Genomic DNA, 14,028 nt, shown 5'->3' on the forward strand with positions numbered 1-14,028 from the left:
AACAATTGGGTTTTTCACTACTAGCGAACTCTAAGCAAGGGACTAAGACCAGAGGAGTGGCGGTTTTAGGGAGAAAGAGGGATGTAACAGTGCGAAGAAAGAAAGAAGATCAGTGGGGGAGATGGGCTATACTGGAAGTAGTTTTTAAAGGGGATACCTTCACGTTGGTCACAATCTATGGGTCAACAGAGGATGACCCAGATGTTTTTCAGTATTTGGATGTTGAGTTAGCTCAATGGCCCGAGCCCATTGTTTGCTGCGGGGATCTCAATATACATGATCTTAGTAGCTCATTTGTACAACCTGGGGGACAATATATAGGGAGGAAAAAAAGGGTCTATAGAGCACTTTCAGATATGGTGTTTCATAACTTCCTGGAGGACCCCTGGATAAGGTGGCACCCATACTTAGACGGTAGTACATTCTACTCAGCCCCACACAAGGTGCTGGTTTGTTTGGACTACTTTTTAATCTCTAAGAACTTGATCACTGATTCAAAAATTGAGAAACATCCACGACTAGTCTCAGACCATAGTCCACTGGTAGTAACACTTATGCTAGGCCAGAGTCTAAAAAGAGAGGTTTCATGGACCTTTGAACGGGCATTATTACAAGGCCAGGCATATCCGGATTATATGAACACATGGATAAAGGACTTTTGGGACATAAATAGAGGGACAGCACCCTCGGGAGTTGTTTGGGACTCATTTAAAGCAGGGGTAAGGGGGGAGACACTGAGCTTCGTGTTATTTAATAAAAAAAAGAGAAACTAAGAGCTGAGGAAACTCGACAAAATCTTTTAAAACTTGAAGCAGACTTAGCAGCTGCTATAGTGCAGAACTCCCCACTCGACCAGTTACTGCTTAGGATTGCTGTAACAAGAGCAGAAGCCTTGGAAGGAATGGCTAAAAAGGTGGTATCTGACTCAAAGGGAGAAGGCATACGAGTTTAGCGAAAGGGTGGGGCACATCCTAGCGGCACGGAGTAGACAAAGGGCAGCAAACTTGGATGTCAAGCAAATCGTTGACCCACAGGGTAATTCATTTACAGAGGCTGGGCAGGTAAGGGAAGTTTTCAGACAGTTTTACGCCGATCTTTACTCCTCTGACAACATAGGAGGTGAGGAAGAGATAGAGAGATATCTGAGGAGTGTCTCTCCCCCTGAAATTGAGACACAGGATAAAGAGGAATTAGAAGCCACATTCCAATTGGAAGAATTTTTCATGGCCCTTGGGAGTCTACCCTCCGGGAAGGCAGCGGGCCCGGACCTAATCCCACTGGAATTCTTTAAAGTATTTCAGACGGTATTAGCAGCTGACATGTTTAATATTATGATACTGGCCCAGAAGGGGGGAGTCAATACCTGACTCGTGGGGGGCTGCAGACATCATAGTGATAGCCAAAAAGGGTAAACCTGCAACGGCCCCAGGTTCATATAGACCCATCACTTTAATGAATGCTGATGTAAAGGTGTTTTCTAAAATACTGGCTAAAAGATTGTCAAGGGTTATTGAGAGATTGGTTAGTCCCTTCCAGCATGGGTTTATCCCAGGAAAGGGTACAACGCAACATGTCAGGCAAGTAATCACTATGTTCGATGCAGCAGGTACTTCAGGAGACCCTATGGCAGCACTATTCCTAGATGCTGAAAAAGCATTCGATAGGGTCTCCTGGAGCTATCTATGGGCTATCATGAAATGGAGTGGCATAGGGGATGGGTTTATAAAGGCTATACAAACTCTTTATAAGGATCCAAAAGCTATGATCAGGGTTGACAGAGGGCACTCAGACTGGGTTAAAATTAGTAGGGGGACCCGACAGGGATGACCCTCCTCCCCCTTATTATTTGCGCTATATCTGGATCCTTTTCTCCGACGATTAGAACAGAATCCAAAGATACCGGCAATGCGGATGAAAGGTGGATCGATAAAATCTCTGGCGTATGCAGATGATGTGGCCATTATGACACCCAACCCGGTAGGGGCTATTAGGGAGGTGGAGCTGGAAGCCAGAAAGTTTGGTTGGATATCGGGGTATAGTTTAAACGCCGTAAAAACGCAAATTGTAAAGAATAGGTATGTAGATTGCAATGATGAGAGGGTGGTTGATTCTGCAGTATATTTGGGAATTGCGATCTCTGCGAATCTAGGAAATATAATCAAGAACAACATGGATCCCTTAATGGCTCAGGTAAAAGTAGACTTGGACAGATTAAACAATCTACATTTGTCACTAGTCGGATGTACTAATATAATTAAGATGTTGATACTCCCTAAGTTTCTTTTTCTTTTTAGGTCTATCCCATTAATGTTTGAAACAAATTGGTTTAATGCACTAGAGGCATTAATGAATAGATTTATATGGGCACAAGGGAAGACACGTAGGGCGTATAGGTTTATCTCCCTCCCGAGAGAGAAGGGAGGGTGGGGAGCACCAGATTTTAGACTGTATTACATGGCTGTAGCCTTACAATATATGCAGGGTTTAATTGGAGGGGCAAATCTTGATAGAAGGGTATCTAGCTTCTCTACAGAGGTATATGCAACAATACTTGGGGCAGAAGCGGGAAATTATTTGTTAAATAGCGTTGATCTTGGATATTTTAAAAGGACAACATTTAAAACAATAGCTGCTGCAGTGAATATTTGGAGTGCCTTTTTGAAAAAATATAAATTAGGTAGATACAACAGATATGTTATGTTGTATAAAAACAAATCGTTTCCCCCAGAGGTATTCTCAGATATAGTAATGGCAGACTGGGAGTCAAGGGGGATCACACAGATCGGTGATGTTATTAATTCTGATGGAATGATGCAGTTTAGTGATATGAGATATAAATACGGCTTAAGCAATAGGGCATTTTTTAAATATCTTCAAATTAGGAGTTTTTTAGGTAACAAGCAGGGGGGAGCATCTGGCTTCAGCAGAAATGATATCTTAGAGAAAATAAAGACGTCAGGGGATTGTACAATACGATCCTTTTATGCTATCCTTGTAAAAAGTAAGAATGATGATATGGAAAAACACAGTAATAAGTGGATTGTGAAACTGGGTGGCGACCAGGGTTGGTTTCAGGAATCTCTGGAACTGGGACGAACAATTTTGTGCTCATCCCCTTTGCAATCGCAACACTATAAAACCCTTTTCTCTCTATATTTTACGCCAGCAAGGATTGCAAAGTGGGGTGGTACTGCGGGTATTTGTTGTCCTAGATGTAACTCCCTAGAGGCAGATAGTGTCCATATATTCGCCACTTGCCCTCAACTGCATACATTAGTGAGGGATATAGAGATGTTTTTACATAGATCACTAGGAATACAAATTGTGCTCACCCCATCTTGGATACTTTTAGGGGTTGGTGCATATGGGGAGGAAACACCACGGAATTTTTTGTTTGTAGCTATGGCAGTGTACAGGATAACTATAGCCAGGGCATGGCTTGATAAGAATCCCCCGGGAATGCAATCTTGGCTAGCCAATTTATTATCAGTATATAATTTGGAAAAGAATATTTATGCCCGGAAGGGCAAGAGGAAAAAGGCCTTGGGTTTAAAAATATGGGATCCAGTAAACAAGTGGAAAGTAAGAATGAGTAATTACTAAATACGTGGTGTTGTTTTTATTAAAACCGATAAAAGGTTAATATTTTCTTTTGATTATGTATTGTATGTATGTATAATTTGAGTAAGTACTGTATACAGACATGTTGAATTGTATAAGTAAAAGTGTGTATAATTTGGAAAATAAAATGTAATAAAAAAATAAATAAAAAAAATACACAATGCATTTGCAAAAGAAAGTGAAAAGGACGGAGTACAGTTTGTGCGTATTAGGCAAAACCTAAGTTGACATTCTGGCCATTTCAATAAATAAACACTTAGGCGTGACTTCACACCTGGCTTGACACACAAAATCATAATCACTAGCTTTTTGTAATCACTAAGACCGCAACTCAGCACTTAAAAAAATATATATCTTTAAGAAACTGAGTATAGAAGTTAATATTTCATCAATAAAAGCATCGGTGCCATATCTTGGCTGTAATATTTGCTAAGTGTTGGCGTGTTTCAAGAAAGATACACAGCAGGTTTTGTGTTTACATCCTGGCAGCCACGCCAGCCTCCATCACCGCTTAAGACTCCTTGGCGGTAGGTTGGCGGTCACTTATCCATCAAACAATCTTCCCCCACAACTCAACCTTCGGTTATACACAGAACCAGGCGCACTGCAGCCTCGTTCGCATATAATAATATTATGTTATGTTTTATTGATTTGCATAGTGCATTAATCACTCAAGAGGGTATCCAGACGCTTGGACAGGTGTGTAGGTGTGAAGCCCCCCAAGGTGCTTATGTGAAGAGCCGGGGTTTCAGCTTCTTGCGGAACTCAAGAGGTGAGGAGGCGGCTCTGATGTGTTGAGGCTTATGGTTGTCTTTAAGAAACTGAGTATAGAAGTTAATAAGAATGGTGCCAAAACTGAGGTGCTCGTGGTGGGGGGCGACCCGTCTGTGTGGTCATCGGCGTGGTGGCCGGCATGCCTAGACAACACTCTTGTACCCTGTCAGCAGGCTAAAAATCTTGGGGTAATGTTTGACTCAGACCTTTCATTCACTCCCCAGATTGGTCGTGTGGTTGGGACGTGTGTTGGCGTTCTCAAAAACCTGCGGAAGACTCTGGATTTGCTTCCGGTTGGTGCAAGACGAACGCTGGTGCACGCACTGGTGACTTCACGGCTAGACTATGCCAACCTTCTCTATCTGGGGACCACGGTTAAAGTTCTGAGTCGCCTGCAGGTGTTACAGAATGCCGCAGCACGGCTGGTACTGAGGCTCCCTAAAAGAGCAGCCTCCAAAGCCGCCTTGAAGGCTCTCCACTGGCTTCCTGTCAGGGAGAGGATTGCTTTTAAGGCGCTATGCATATGTCATCGCATTATTGGGGGCAAGGCACCCGCCCCCTTGCTGGGCCTCATCACACCGTACAAACCTAGTTGGGTACTTCGATCCACCGGTGTTGGCTTACTAGCTGTTCCCAAAATTAAGAAAGCGCGAATGGGAGGCAGATCTTTTAGACATCTTGCAGCTAAGAGCTGGAACAGGCTCCCTATGGAACTGCGTCTGGAACCTTCGGAGGCTAAGTTCCGGAGAGCTCTTAAAACCCATTTATTTTGTTCTACACTAGATTAATGGCTTACTGTCCTGTTCACTTGTCTCTCACCACAGCGCGGGGACACGCCGGTGCGCGTAACCAGGCGCTTTAGAAATCTCCATAATAATAATAATAATAATAATAATAATAATAATAATAATAATAATAATAATATTTCATCAATAAAAGCATAGGTGCAATATCTTGGCTTTAATATTTGCTAATTGTTAGCGTGTTTCAAGAAAGGTACACAACAGGTTTTGTGTTTACATCCTGGCAGCCACGCCAGCCTCCATCACCGCTGAAGAGTCCTTGGCGGTAGGTTGGCGGTCACTTATCCATCAAACAATCTTCCCACACAACTCAACCTTCGGTTATACACAGAACCAGGCGCACTGCAGCCTCGTTCGCATATAATAATATTATGTTATATTGATTTGCATAGTGTATTAATCACTCAAGAGGGTATCCAGGCGCTTGGACAGGTGTGTAGGTGTGAGGCCCCCCAAGGTGCTTATGTTAAGAGCCAGGGTTTCAGCTTCTTGCGGAACTCAAGAGGTGAGGAGGCGGCTCTGATGTGTTGAGGCTTATGGGTGTGGGTGGAGCTAATACATGAAGTGGGTGGGGCCACTGAGGAAAGGGCGGGGCAGGGGGGGGTGGCCTCCTAAAAAAATGTGAGTACCTGCACCTAATATTTTACAAATTAAGCACTGCTCCGGGCAGATCTGAAAGTCTTTCACCAGTGTGCTCTGTACGACGGACTGCCTACAACCCGAATCCAGTAAGGCTGTCACATTTTTTCCATTGAGTGTAAGACTTACGTAGAAGCCAGAACCCATTTCTTCTGTATATACGATGGTTTTGGGTATACCACTGACATCCATCGGTTCTTCCGTTGACTTTTTTGGCGGACAGGTCCTGGCTAGATACCCACACTTCCACACTCGTAGCATTTGGGTCCCTGGAACGGAGCGTCATCCCCTCTAGAGGGTTTGCCTTTCAGAGGCTCCTAGGGTGGCCTGACGGTTTTCTTCTCATTTTGCATGCATCCTGTGGCATACCGTGAGGACCTATCAGGTTCAAAAGCTAGTGTCTTTGGTTGGGCCCGAGCAAAGGACATTGCCATCTCCACAGCTTGATCCACAGAGAGATGTGGCTGTTGACATAGCCACCTCTAGGTGGGTGTTGGTAAGGCATCAAGAAACTGCTCCAGATAAATGACCACCAATATGTGTTCCTTGCTGTTCTCTTGGGGTCTTAACCATTTATCCGCAGTCGCCTTTAACTTTAAAAATATTGTCTTTGGGGTATCTCCAGGGTTACCTCATTCCTTTCTGAATCTTGACCGATATGCTTAGGAATCCATTCCCAAATGGTCCAATATGACAGTCTTAATGTCCTTTTAAGGAGTGTTTCCTGTGAGGTTAGCCACTTGGTACCCAGCCTGGGCCTCCCCTGTCAATAGCGGTGCTAAAAAGAAAGCCCACTTCCCTTCCGGCCATCCACAGCTTGGGCAGCCCTTTCGAAATTCGTAAGGAAGGCATCCGGGTCCTCTCCCGGTTGATATTTCTAGAGGGATATGTTGGGGTGCCCTGCATGTACCCCTTGGTGGCTCTGTTGACTGATGGTTTAGGGTGTTTGACCGTCAGCAACCTTATGTATGCATTGAACCTGCTGGGTGAGCGAAGCCGTGAACATTTCCCTGTCGGCTTGGGCCGTCGCCATCTGTCTCTCAATGGCCCATTCCAATTTTTCTTGACCACAAATTAGTTGTTGTATTAGGCTTTCCATTTTATCGGACTAATGGAATTATGCCCACATTCTACACCAAGTATTTAAAAGAGTCGGTCAAGAAGGAGCTGTCTGCATTGAATAATTTCTTGGTATGCACTTTTTATTAGTATTACAGGAAATCACAATGATTGATTGTCTCTTTTTTATACTTCTTTTCCACAGGGTCTTTCACTTCAGTCCCTTAGGTGAGCCTCGGCCGCCGTCGTCCCTCGGACAGAAGGAAAAGACTCAGGTAAGTGTTTTTGCTTCATGATTTAGACAAGGGAGGATGTGAGGGATAAATAATATCTATGCATTCATGTGAAGGGAGGGGGTAGAGGTTGGAGTAACAAAAAATAAAAAGAGTAGCCAATGATTTCTGCTCTTGCCTTTCTTTTCCGTCTCACTTATTTCCTTTTCCCTGGGTCCCTTTCACCCCTCCACCTCACCTCCCGTCCCTCTCTGACTCAGCCCCTTTCCAAAACCCCTTCAGATGCCATGTAGCTGTAAGTGCCACGTCCCTCCGGGCCCGTGGCGTAGTGACTATGCGTCCTTCATTGATGTCTGGTCTCCTTCTTCGGCTTTTCCTCCTCCGCCGGGTTCTGGTGTTCTGTTTGCGGACAAGCTGTGACCTCCCCTGGGCTCCGGTTCTCTCTCTCGGAAGGCTGTTAGGTCTTCTCCGTCTGGTTTCTCCACCTCGCGCTCCCTTGCTGCGTGTAGCTGGACCAACTACTGACCAACCTGACGTGCTCTCCGTCCCGCCTTCTTGAATCGTGTATCGTGTGACGTCTGTCCTCATTACCGGCTTAAAGGGGCCTCCTGCCGATTCCCCTCTCTCCACTTGTGAATATAGGAGGGGAGAAATATATGAAGAGATGGCATGGCACTCCTTATCCTCTAGCCCATTGTGTACTACAGGGGCTTCCTGACACCCGTCTTGCTCACAGGTTGGACATCCCTCCTCGCAGAGTGATTGGCAAGCAGCTGAGTTGAGGTTTTAGCAGGGAGTGACCTTGCAATGATAGCAAGTGCTCCTCTGCCCCAACCCAGAAATGCTTGTTTATTTATAGCAAAAAGCATTCTTGTTTCCAGGCTGAGACCTTAGTCAGGCCGCCCTTGTTCATGATCTATTGATAGATGCTTCGCCTCATGGACGAATAACAAACCGTCCCATCTGCACAATGTATGTTCACACCTTATGAGTTGGTCAAGGTGTAGTGATAGTGTTCTTACGAAGTGGAATTCGTAAGCAAAGTAGTTTCATGGAAACTAATCCTTCACTTTCACAGATGCAAATGCTTCAAAAGTCATCATGTGAAAGAAAAGCCAACTTTCGTCGAACGTGTCCATGTTAAAACTGCAGCATTTCTCCCTGGGCCTAACTGAGCCATGTGACAAACCGTCACAAGTAAGATTTTGATAAGGGATAATACAATAGCAGTTTTGAAGCAGTGAATAGATATTAGTTAAGCTGGAGAGATTTAGTAGTGCGGTTCAGCCGCGAAATGTATCCAAAAAGGTGTTTAACATTCATGCCCATGAAGAGGTCAGATTGTGTGGAAGATGGATTGGCTGATTTTAAAATTGAAATGGGTTCTATGCAGGCTAGGTGAAAAAAAAAAGAATTAAAGTGAGAGTGTTTAGCAAAGAGATTAAAGAGAGGCAGTAAGTGAAGTAGCAGGGTGTTCCCAAAAGTGGTGATCTTAGAGAAAAGTATGACGTAAGGTCAGTGGTGGAAAGTGTGGAGTGTATGATATCCCTACAAGCTCAGCAAATTTGGGATAGGGTGATTCAACATCAGATCACTTTAACAGCAGTCCAAGTTCCGGGAGTGTCCAACCTTCTAGCGGACTCCCTGAGCAGGTCGGTCTCATCAAACCACGAGTGGGAACTTCATCAGCCGACGCTGGACCGCATCTTTCAGCTTTGCAGACGCCCCAATCTGGATTTATTTGCGACCAACCTGAAGCGCAAATGCACATTCTATGCAAGTTGGCTTCCCCACCCAGAATCGTGCGGGAATGCATTTTTTATGAACTGGTCAAAAATGTATACTTACGCTTTTCCACCGACTCCTTTTGTCCCAAGGGTACTTTGGAAAATGCAAAAGAACCCTGCCGCATTCGTCTCATAGCCCCCAGATGGCCTCGCCAGTTCTGGTTTACAGAGCTCCTCCTCCTGTCGGAGTGCAATCCAATTTGGCTGCGCCCAATTTCGAATTTTCTTACTATGAACCACGGCCTGATCTGCCATCTGGATCCAACTTCTCTGCGATTGGCAGCCTGGTGCCTGAACACTATGAGTTTGCCGATTGGATTATTCCTCCGACTGCAGGGTGGTCATCACTAACTCTAGAGCACCCTCCACTATCAAAACCTACAAACTCAAGTGGAAACGGTTGTCTTTGGTGCAAAGCTTCAAATGTTCACCCTGTTCACTCTATGCCAGAGCAGCTTCTGCCTTTTTTCTTACAATGAGCAAAATCTGGCCTCGCTCACTCTACCCTGAAGTTTTTCAGGCCGCAATCTACAGATTCCGGCAGGATGGCTCCAATTCTCTTTATTCTTCAAGAATTATTCAACAATTTTTCAAAGGCTTATTTCGGATGTTCCCCCCAATTTGACGCCCGCCTTCAGATGCTCCTCCTTGGCATCTGAACATTGTGTTGGCACAACTCATGAAGTCCCCATTTGAGCCCATTCGTAGGGCTGATCTTAAATTCATCTCCCTTTCCCCGACAACAAGGTCTATCTATTCTGGATGCCTTGGAGGCTCTCCTTTCTTCCTTTCCCCCCACGCACCATAAAATCATGGGGCAGACTTCAACTGCCACTTTGAGCCTCTCTCTGGGATTCCCCCAGTTACTTCTAAGGAGGATGAGTTGTGGCACATCCCTGAAAGCTCCACGTATCCAGTAAACCGTCTGACGCCGTTGGCACTTGCCATTAATAATTTGCTCATAGCTTTTTCCCTAAGGCCCAGATATACCAGGCGCACGCACTTATAACCGACTGGGGAAAAGCACGACAATAGATTATATTTTGACCAACGTGGAATTCTGGGCCCAATTAAAATTGTTCGCTGTATTGCCAAGAATCGACAGCGACCACAACTTACTGTCACCTGAGTTACTCAGTCACCTGGGGAACCTGACTACCCAGGATGCACCTGGGACTTCCACCAATCGGCATCTACTCTTATCAGGGGGAGGCAGGCGGGTCAGGTGGGAGAGGGTGGCTCAGGCACCGGATAAGTTGGCAGAAATCTACAACAACGTAGCAGGGGCCTTAGTTGAGGTCAGTGACCTGAGGAATGGGAATTCTGGGCTTTCGTATCTCCCGGCCATCCAGTCCATCCATAATGAGCTCTTCACCTCCTTAGCTGACCTCTTTACAGCTCCCGAGCCCGGTAGGGGGAGACCCTATAAGAGTGAGAATTGGTACAACAAAAAATGTAGGGAGGCAAAAGCAACCCTCATAAAGGAGGTGAAATTGGGAACCCAGTTGTCGATTAGAAATGCACGTCAAATTTATACTAGCATGACCCAAGCCACCAAAGCGGAGTGGTAAGTCGACAGATGGGAGAAAACTAAAGCAGCCCTAGACGCCCACGACTTTAGGGCTTTTTGGAACCTGGTTCGGGGAGGGCCGGCCACGGGGACGCATGCAGTTGTTTCCAACCTGTGTGAAGAGGTTTGGCTTGCACATTTCAAGCCCCTCTATTCCCTCGACCCTGAGCGTCCCCTAGTGGAATCATCGGAAGTAGATAGTCTGTCTGACCCAACCTGCGTTGAGGGAGGTGCCTCAGACCGCTATCCCTGCACGATCTTGAAAGTCAAGGCGGCCATAAGGAGTTTGATTCCGGGTAAGGCACCTGGCCTTGATAGGATCCCTGGGGACCTTTATCGGTCTTAACAAGGGGTGTGGGCACCTTATATCTGTACCTTCTTCAATGCCATCATGCAGGATTTGGTTATCCCCTCGAGCTGGTTGGGAGCTGTAGTCATACCCATCCATAAGAAGGCTTCTCCCCTGGACCGGGCCAACTACCGCCCCATAAGCCTGATTGACGTCCTCCAGAAACTCTTCGCCCGAGTCCTCCTAACCAGGTTGCAGTGTTGGATGGACGACAACCACATCCTAACCTCCCTTCAGGCGGGGTTTCGGGCAGGGGTTTCTACAACCGACCAGCTGTTCAGGCTACAACTTGTGTACTGGAGGACGGTCACTTTGGGAGCGGGTAGCCTGTATTTAATATTCGTGGACCTCCGATCCGCATTTGACCTGGTCCAGAGGGACATGGGAGTGCCGGCCTATCTGTGTGACCTCTTCAAACGGATGCACAAGGGCACTTAAGCTAGGGTGAGGTACGGAAGGGAAGGCGCTCTTTCAACCTCATTTCCGGTGGAACGCGGAGTAAGGCAGGGGTGCGTCCTAGCACCCACGCTATTCTCCCTATTCCTCAACGGTTTGATCGCCTTTCTCTTGGGAGCAAAAAATCTAGACTCACCAATACTAGCGGGACGGAAAATACCGGCACTAATGTTCGCAGATGATACCCTTCTATTGTCGAAATCATCGGGGGCATTCAGCGCACATTGGAGGCCTTTGCCAGGTTCTGCAAGGAGAGGAACCTGGAAATCAATTTCACCAAAACCAAGTACATGGTATTTAATCTGAAACGCCCCAATTGACCTCATCCGCATTTGGATGGCCTGGCTCTGGATCGTGTGTCGATCTTTGAGTACCTGGGGGTCACCTTAACTGATAGGATGGATTGGGGGCCGCAGATTGCTAAAGTCAACCTGAGGCTTGCCCAATCAACGGGTGGCATTTTAAAAGTTTTTAATGAATCTCCTCTTAAACAGGTGGGACCCCCCGTTGAAGTATACAGAGCTCAGGCGAGAGGGGGCGCACTTTATGGTGCGGACTTGTGGGGACACCTAAGTGCGGTGCCCCTCTCCATTACTGAGAACAGTTTTATGAGGCGTATCCTGAGGTTACCCCTCATACCTCTAAAGTTGGACCTGGGTTTGGTTCGTATACAGGACGTCGTCTTGAATCGTCCACTGTTATTCTGGAGACGACTCTGGGCCACCCCTGAATTGGAGAGCTATAGGGAGGACCTACGGGACCTGTTAGCTAGTAGGGGCGCGGGGAAAATATCCTGGCTAAGGCACATTCGGTGCCTCTCCAAGGCATTAGGTAGGGAGGACTTATGGTCCTCTCCTGAGGTGACCTGTGCCGCTTTACCCAGAAAAAGTCTGCAAAAAAATGGGGAGGCCCCCCTTTTGATACTGCAACTTGATACAGCACTTATGGGACTTGTTATAGCATTTTCGAGATTTTTATTCTTGTACTGTATGGTGATTCTATGATGCTTTTTAAAGTTTTTACAACCATGTATAAATAGCACTGTATGTAATATGCCTTTTTATGGTTTCTAACCGAAATAAAAGTATTTGACTGACAAATTTGTCTCCTGGAAGACATTGCTGCTTTTAGCTCTTACTTCGAGTCAGCGAGATACAAGCTTTTACTATCAAACCACCTTTTCTTCAATTCACCAAATACCCTGTGGTGCTCCGCACTAATCCGGCCTTTATTCCTAAAATTCCATCTGATTTCCACCTGAATGAGCCTGTCATCTTAAAGACTTTTCTCCCTAATCCACAGTCGCCAGCGGAAAAGACTTAACATTCTCTAGATGAGATGGTTGAAATTATATTTGCAAAGAACGACCAGTATCCAGAAAACTGATCAGCTCTTTATAGTCGAAGTAGGATGCGTAAAGAACCTCCAGTTGCTAAACAGACTATTGCATGTTGGATATCTAGTGCAATTTCCTTTTGCCATCAGCAAGCAGGCAAGACACTTCATGTAACGATTAAAGCGCACTCTACTAGAGCAGTCTCCTCTTCTACTGCTCTAGTGCTCTGCTCTGCTTCATCAGATTTGCAGAGCTGCGACCAAGCACTACTGTCTGGAAGCTGCCAACAATGCTGACACAGCTGTGGGGCAAGCGGTGCTACGTAATCTTTTTAAGTAAGGTGAGCCTCTGTTTTTTACCTCCTCCTGCACACATTGCATATATGTATATATTTCTGCTTTTGCAGATGTGCCCATGTTACTGCTATACTGTAATATACATATATGTATTCTCTCGTACTCTGTTTACGATTTACTTATGGTTTACCATGCACAGTTCTCGAATTACTGCTATCTACTCTGATTCAAGCATGTGACTCTATGCAAGATACCCCAATACTGGAGAAGAACATAAGTTACTTACCTGAAAACTGTGCTTCTCCAGTATTGATATCTTTCATAGATTCACATGCGACCCACCCACCTCCCCTCAGAGGCTCCCCTCTTCTCCTTGGCTCTTATGCTACACTTGTGCTTGAAAATCTGAGAGCCTGAGCCTCTGAGGAGAAAGTTCCAGAAGGTACTGTCACCTGATTGGCTGGAGTCTGGACCATATCTAATGACTTGGACAAGTTATTAAAGTGACAAGTTTTTTCCTATTAACTTCTATGTTAAAATACTTCCTATTGCTCTTTCAGCTATGCATTCCGCTATGCTATTGCTATATTGCTATTCTATGTACCGTGAGACTCACACTTCGACGACTGGGAATGATTCAAGCATGTGAATCTATCAAAGATACCAAGGCTGGAGAACCACATTTTACAGGTAAGTAACTTATGTTCATCTACCTGATCTGGCAATAATACCGGGGTCTAGACCCCAGACTGGTCGCCCTACACTCTCTAGGAAAGCTAAGAATTTGGGAGTCATGGTGGATAACAAACTCACCATGGGGGACCAGTGTGTGTTGTAACTTTATTGTTTAGGTTAATTAAAACCATTACAAAAAATACATTAAAACAATCTCCACAAGTAGAATTAAAAGAGAAAATGTAAAAGCAAGAAATTTTAGTTAAAAAGTAACATTACTAAAATCAATAAACGTGAGTGGCAAATTGTTCATAGCAGCTGGTCACACCCGAAATTTCCTCTTTAGCCGATTGCCTGGCATGGTAGTTTCCGTTCTGCTAGTATCAGAAATTTCACCAGCTTCCCATTTAGCGGTGGAAGACCAGGATCA

General features: G+C 45.4%; 1 long non-coding RNA gene across 2 annotated transcripts in view; it reads left to right on the top strand.

Moving 5' to 3' along the window:
* Window positions 1–14,028, top strand: part of LOC144805597 (uncharacterized) — a 62,577-nt gene that overhangs the window by 39,327 nt on the left and 9,222 nt on the right. For both annotated transcript variants that reach the window (XR_013605552.1, XR_013605553.1), the window contains one exon: window positions 7,102–7,171. This is a non-coding gene — a long non-coding RNA (uncharacterized LOC144805597). The remainder of the gene's footprint in view (window positions 1–7,101; window positions 7,172–14,028) is intronic.

Source organism: Lissotriton helveticus (genome assembly GCF_964261635.1).
Source record: "Lissotriton helveticus chromosome 1_1 unlocalized genomic scaffold, aLisHel1.1 SUPER_1_unloc_16, whole genome shotgun sequence".
Taxonomy (NCBI): domain Eukaryota; kingdom Metazoa; phylum Chordata; class Amphibia; order Caudata; family Salamandridae; genus Lissotriton; species Lissotriton helveticus.